Here is an 8,231-nt window from a genome sequence, read left to right as displayed (position 1 = left end):
TCCAATACCTTGGTTGTGGCCACGACGTTGACCAAGTACCTTTGAGACGACTTGTGTGTCATTGACAATGGCACTTCCTGCTTCAGATTAAGATTGAGATTGAAATTGGGATTGTGTTTGGACTTCTTGCTGCAAGGCATCATGCAGTTTAGAAACAAGATAATTAATACATAATATAATTGAATAATATAAATAGATACAAAACTTAGAAAGTTACTTACATATTCATCCTTAGCATTCATGTTCACTCATCCTCGTGTCAGATGATTGTGCATGTCATGGAATTTATCGATAATGTAGGGCAGTTCCTTGGTATAAAGATTCATCTTTAGAAAACAAAATTTAACAAAATCTCAGTTAAATATTGAAATTATTATTAAGATAACTTAAAAATATTTCAAATTATATATATATTTGTATTTACCTTCTTAAATCGAGCAGAAGCATAAGAAGTTGATCCATGGAGACTTGGATACTTCTGTTTTGCTCTATTGGCAGCATTTGCCTTTGAGCGTGCCATGAATTGTGGAGTGGTGAAAAAGTCAACCAACTTCTGCCAACTCTCATTGCCAATGTCCTCCGGTGGATTCTTTCTGGCTGTCTCGATGCCATCATACCATCCATGTTCATCGAGGTGTCTTTTCTTGCAAACTTTTCTATCCTTGTAGCGATCTTGAAACTCTCGCTCAATCCCAGTCTCTATCAGTCGCCACTCAGGGAGAGCTCGGGGAAGAATGAAAAATTCCTTAAAAAAATGGTGAGATTTTCTAAATTATAAAAAAAAAACATTACATGTGAATAAGTAGATAAATTTACTTCAAGTTTTTGCATCAATCCAATCTTGTGCTCATCCGGAACACTCTGCCACGAGTCATAATATAACGGGTCATGGTGACCAATAAGCTTGCCCATAAGTCTCGTGAACAACGTCCCAAAATCACCAATTCCTTTGTAGGTTCCCTCATTCAGATCAAATTGTAGAGTCAACGGACCTTTATTGTCGTTGATGAGCTGCTGCAAATTTTTGGATCGAGACTACCTTTTCTTTTTGCGGCAGCCGCTGCATATGCTAATTAAACAATACAATTAAATTGAATAAAATAATAACAATTGTTCATTTATTGATCAAAGATAGACTAATTATAGTATATTACCTATCTCATAGGAAGTAGGAACTCGCGTGGGATTTGGAGGAGGATCCGCTCCATCATTTCCATGAGAACGGGCAACAGTAGCAGACATATCTTTGCAGTTTAAATAGTTATTAACTTAAACTCAGTTATAGTTGGAGGTTAATTACATAACTTAAATAATTTCGGTAATGCAGTTGAAACTATTGAAAAACAAACATTGTTGAGAAAAGTAATATATTGATTGAAAAGTCTTCAAATTAAAACATACAAATGTGAATATGCATAAGAAAATATTATTCCTCATCAATGTCGATTCCTACATCATCTTTTGTACTTTCTAAATCATCTTCACCAATTTTGTCATCATCATCGTCATTGATGAAATCATCATCCACATTTGGAACAGATCAAGACGTTTCCCCAATTATGCTAGTGTGACCAGGTCGATCCAAATGCATAATCTCCAACTCTCCTAATTCCACAGTGAGTACAAAATTTGATGAAGTGTTATCATGTAGGATATCAACCTTGTTATCATCATCGATACTTGGATGATCCCAGATTTTTCGATGATTGACTTCTTCTACTACCTTCTAATTTTTGTTTCTTGAAGGATCTTCCAAGTAGAAAATTTGTTTTGCTTGAGTGGCGAGAATAAACTAATTGTTCTTGTACCATTCAGAATTAATCATGATACTAGTTATGTTATTCTCAGTAACATTTCGACCCTTGCTTGCATTGGTGTTGAACCATTTACATCGAAACAATACTACTGAGTAACCATGGGAATAGCATAACTCTATAATCTCCTCAAGTTGACCATAGAAAGTGAAACCATCTGTTCCTTGCATCGAAACTCCACTATTTTGAGTGGTATATCTTTCGTCACAACTATGGACCAAAAACTTCACACTGTTAACAATGCAAGGCGTGTAGGAGTATGCATTCTGATTGGACCCATTTGCTAAAGCAAATAATTCATCAATACACTCAGTTGACTGTACTTGTCACAAACGACCCACTATAGAGTATGCCATGAAAAAAAAGAAAAAACAATGAGATAATATTAATCGATACGAATTTTGTAAGAATTCTACAATTTCAATAATTTACCTTCAATTTAAACCAGATAGGGAAATCTTTTTGAAGATTTATGTTTGAATATTCTCGAAGGCATTCACTGTATAGCTCAAGGATTAAGGTAAGATAACAGTTTGCAATGAATTAAATTTAATGAATTCATATATGTGTTGAGCTACTACTCCATATATGGTTGGATTTCAGGGCAATTGTTGAGTACAAACCACTCTACTTCTTTTTGATGAAGATAGTCAAGGAATATGATTTTGTTTTTGCTACTTGGATGGCATTGTGATTCAAAAACTGAAAACTGTATTTTAGGAATAACAATATCTGCATTTCTTTCCAGACGATTAAATTTAGTCTGTACGCCCTGAAGATATTGTGAACAAAAAGTCAAAACTTTATCGGCAACATAACCTTCAAGGCGTGCCTTATTCCGGACATAATTTTTCAACTTCTTCATATATCATTCAAACGGATCCATCCACCTCATGTAAACTGATCCTCCGAGGATAGCTTCTTGCGGTAAATGAAGAATTAAATGAATCATTATGACAAAAAAGGCTGGAGGAAAAATTAACTCTAACTTGGACAAAATTTGTATCACTTGATCTTCTGCACTCTCCATGTCCTTAACAACCAATGTACAAGCACAAATTTGCTTAAAGAAATTGCAAAGCTCAATGAATGTCTTCGAAATAAACTTATCCAAGTAGCCTCGAACTCCTACCAGCAACAACAGACGTTGCATAAGAATGTGACAATCATGAGATTTCAACCTAACAATGTTTCCATCATTGTCAGTTACTCTCTTAGAGAAATTTGAACCGAAGCCATCAGAAAGTGTAACTCCTTTTACGAACTGACAAAAAAACCGTCTATCATCAGGTGTAAAAGAGTACATAGGATGTGGTTTGATCAACTTCGTACCGTCTTCCTTAAGGCGCAACTCTTCTCGGATACCCCAATTCTTCAAGTCTACTCGTGCATTGGTGGTATCTTTAGATTTCTCATTCATAAGAAAAGTATCAAGTAAATTGTCACAAACATTTTTCTCTACATGCATCACATCTAAATTGTGCTTTAGTTCAAGTTCGGACCAGTACTCAAGTTCAAAGAAAATACTATTTTTACTCCAATTAAGCTCTTTTGGATCTCGCTTTCTTTCCACACCCCCGAAACTTACATGTTTACCCAGCAAACGATCTGGAACATCCTTTAATTGTTTGAGTATGTCTTGACCACTGAATTTTCTTGAAGGACATCCTTTTTCATAATTCCGATCAAACAAGCGACTCTTCCTCCACTTATGCGTAGAAGATAAGAATCTTCTATGACCAACATAAGTCGTCTTCCCAATTACCCAACCTGAAGGAGTGTCTTCGTTGCATGAAGGACATGTCATATATCCTTGGCCACTCCAACCAGACAAACTACTATGGGCTGGAAAATCATTGATAGTCCATAATAGCGTTGCACGCATTCTGAATACATTGTTCATTGCAGCGTCTCTGGCTTGAACTCCTTCATCCCACAACTCCTTCAATTCGTCTACCACAGGCCTCAAAAAGACATCCATGTCCTTCCCAGGTGATTTATTACCGAGAATCAATAAGATCAGCATGAATGATGACTCTTTCATGCACAACCAAGGAGGTATATTGTACGTACAGAATATTACCTGTCACATGCTGTAAGATAGACTCATGTTACCAAATGGATTAAAACAATCAGTAGCCAAACTCAATCGAACGTTTCTGGGTTCTTTGGAAAAATCAGGATATTTGGAATCAAATTGTTTCCAAGCACCCCCATCAACAGGATGGTGCATCACACCATCTTCTTTCGACCGTCCCGTACTATGCTAGGTCATATAATTTGTTGTATGCCTTGAACCATAAAGACACTTCAGCCTAGGAGTCAAAGGGAAGTACAACAACACTTTGTGGGCGACTTCTTTCCCCTTTTTGTCTTTGTCAACCCATCGGCTCTCACCACATATAGGACAACTCTATTTTTCAGAATTCCCCTTCTAGAACAAACAACAGTCATACTTGCAAGCATGGATTTATTGATAACCTAACTCTAACTTCCTCATTTTTTTTCTTAGACTCATAGAATGAAGTCCGAATCTTATTCTCCTTCGGGAATGCAAATTTCATAAACTTCAAAAGTTCATCAAAGGAACTATTTGTCCATTTATTCATTACCTTCATGTGCTTCATCTTCGCCGAGAAGTTCAAGGAAGACAACCATGTACAACCAGGGTATAACTCAGCTTCAACCTCTCGATTAGGGTCATCAAAATGATTCTCCGCACTATTGCCACCACCATATAAAATTCCTTCATTTATGCCTTCTTCATTAGTGTCTTGTTCACCAATAACATCATTGATGATGTCATTCATCTCATCAGTCACTGGAGCCCCGTCGTCCACTACTGAAGGCATATCAACTTCACCATGGTAGGTCCACTTCGCATATCTTTGCGAAACCCCATATCTGTGTATGTGAGCCTCCACCACATCCAGTTTCTGATTCAGCATATTGACACACTGAACGCATGGGCACCTGACTTCTCCTGAAGCATTCACATGATTCTTGCCCATTTGTATAAATACTTGAAGACCATTCCAAAACTCATCAGAGTTACGACGCCTATTGGTTATCCAACTCTTGGCAATCGTCATAACTGATTCAAGTGGGAAAAAATTATCACAATGTGATAATCATAAAAACTACCTTTATTTGGTTATAAATTTTGTAACACCAAAGCACTAATTTTTTTTAAGTAATTTATGATATCTTATGATGAATAAATTATTAATTTTTATGAATATCTTATCAAATTTTATGAACATATAGTATTGTTAGTTATCAATGCATTATAAAAATTCATTATATAAACAAATAATATTTAATTATACTTATTATTAAATTAATTAATAATTATCAAATTCTTTTTATAATTTTTATTTTTTTAAATTACTAATAAAGTTTTATTATTTTAATTTTAAATTAGAGTAAAGTTAACTTAATTACTTATTATATCAATATATATTATTGTATTTTATAAATATATTATACTTATTAATTTACCATTAAATATTACTATTTTAATTTCTACTTGTTTTATAAAAAAAATATTAATAAAGTTTTATATTTGTAAATTTTTTATTATAATTTACACTTTATTATTTTTATAATTATTTGTTTTAAAATTAATTAAAAATTAAATTGTAATGTTTAATATTTCTAAAACTACTAAAATTTCGGCAGCATAACAACTATAATCTAACCTATCCCAAAATTTAAAGCGTGCATAAAAACTACAAAACTAGTCCTAGAACATACATATAATTGATTTCAAAGATTTATAGCTCATATCAACAACATGAATCACATTATAAACATTTAACTATATTTATCTAACATAATAATATAATTATTATTTAAATTATAATATTCACATCCACATTAAATCATATAAACATATTCACATTTTGTATAGATACATTCATACACACATAAAAAAATAAACATATATATAAATAATTAAAATTATATCATCTAACATCTAAACCTATAATATGAATTTTTTTATGACAAAATATTTAATTAAATCAAATTAATAAATATATTTACAATCTATCCCTAGAAAATACAAATATAATTAAATTAACAAATAAACCCTAAAAAATACAAAATTCAACACTCTATAAAATAACCAATTACACAATTAAAAACCTAATTTAACAATTAATCAATAATAAAAAACTTAAAAACAATACCCAAAAGTGGCTAAAGTGTTATCCAACACCAATAATCCAATCTTAAGGCTCGGGCTAGGCACAAGTAATCTGCAAAAAAAAAAAACAACCCACAAAAAATTTCACAAACTCATTTACAACAAATAGAAAATACACATATATATTAACAAAAAAAATACAAAGAAAATAGGTTTAGATTACCAAAACAAGAAAGAAATGGCCACAAATTAGCCTGGAAGACCTCAGATGGCGGTGGGGGATGGTTTTCCGTCGCTGTCCTTTGAGAATTTTTTTGCAGAAATGTGGAAGAAGGCTCGGATTGGAGGATATATCGACAGACTCTATAGCGACGACATCTCATTGCTATAGAGTATATGATTGTTGTCGCTGATATCAAATGCACCATTTTACTCAAACGATGAGACCCTGTCGTCGCTATAGGATAGTGAATAGTACAAGAATCCCCTTGTGTGTTATTTTGCACTCTACCACGAAGACATGTCGTCGCTATAGGCAGTGAAATTTGACTTAAATTTTTTGGCGATTCACGTTCCCACGTTTTATTTTTGGCAGCGACATGTCGTCGCTGTAGAGCACAAACTAATTGATCAATGGATTATATTGGACTCTACAGTGACGACATGTCGTCGCTATAGGGTATGCAAATAGGCAACCAACTCTGGGTGGTTGAGTTCCTTGAGCATCCTGCAGCGACGACAGATCATCGCTATAGACAATCATATTTCCCTCTTTTTTTCTTACGAATACCCTACAGCGGCGATATATCATCGCTGTATAGTAAGTTCCCGCCTCATGTTCTCTCCAAATTCCTGGAAGTCATCGCTGTAGGGTATCAAGAATTTGGAGGGCCAGATCGTGTGTTGTTGACGACCCAATAGCAACGACATGTCGTCGTTGTACCTTATTTTTTAATAAATTAAGAAAAAAATAATCTTTCATGGATTTTTCCTACATATAGCGACGACTTTAGAGTCGTCGTAATAGATGTCATCGTTGTAGATTCTTTTTCCTGTAGTGATTTCCCACCCTAGTCTAGGTGATTCTAAGGATACTTTGGAAGACTATGAAGAAAATTGAAGATTGGTTCTATTTCTTTGTAATACTCTGCGACAGAAAGGATACAAGGGTCAGAGAAACTGAAGGAATTACTCATTCATTCTGTTGCGTATAATGTAAGTATTCTTATCATTATTTCTCTTTGAATTCAATTTTAGAAACATGTTCTAGCTTTTCTCATATTAATTTGCTTAATATTAGATCTACATGAAAATAAATAAAGATCTTGTATAAGTTTCCCAACAACTGGTATCAGAGCCTTTGGTAATCTTTATTTTCATGCATGAACATGTTTAAAATTGAATTATTTGATGTGTTGAATAATTGGATGGATTTTCATGTTTTTATGAAGCATATTGATTTTATATGAATATTAGCAAATTTTAGGTTATTTTGTTGTGTTTTCTATGGCATTAGTTTTTATATATGCGTCATTATGTATAAAACATGTTAAAAATTAATTAAAAAATGGTTTTTGTTTGAAAAATTGCACAAAAAAAAAACTTTCGAAATTTTTTCCTCTAGCTGCCAGTCGCACGCGCGTCACTCGACCTTCTGCTGCACACCGCGCACGTACGCCTACACGCATCATCTCAGTCGCACGCGCGCACGGTGGTCACAACAACTGTTCATCCATATATTTTTTAATTAAATTGTGAAAATTAATTATTAATAATCATAGCCAAAAATACCAGATTTGTTTTTGTATTTAAAAATATTTTTTAATATAAGATATTTTTGTTGGTTGAAATTTAAATAATTAGATTTTTTTACAAAGATTCAAATTCAAATTTAAAAATAGACTAACATCTTATTTAAAATATTTTAATATATTAAAATATTATAATTAAGATATTAGATATTTAAGATATTTTCTTTTAAATACTTGATATTTTTATTAAATCTTTATTTGAAAATATAAATATCTGTTTATTCTATAGTTTTTAATATTTAAATTATTTGAAATTTGAAATTTGTTAGTTAGATATTTTCATAGATATTTGAATTTGTTTAACTCACTACAAGAAATTTGGGCTTTACCTACGTATTTCTCACCTACCAATATTTATTAGTAGGTAAATGAATGCTTTACCTACAAATATTTTTGGATTGGTAATATTTGTAGGTGAAAACGTTGACCAATCAATACATGTGTAGGTAAATAGTT

Source organism: Humulus lupulus, chromosome 4, assembly GCF_963169125.1.
Source record: "Humulus lupulus chromosome 4, drHumLupu1.1, whole genome shotgun sequence".
NCBI lineage: Eukaryota > Viridiplantae > Streptophyta > Magnoliopsida > Rosales > Cannabaceae > Humulus > Humulus lupulus.
The sequence above is the reverse complement of the archived record's forward strand: the minus strand, read 5'-3'. Positions refer to the sequence as shown.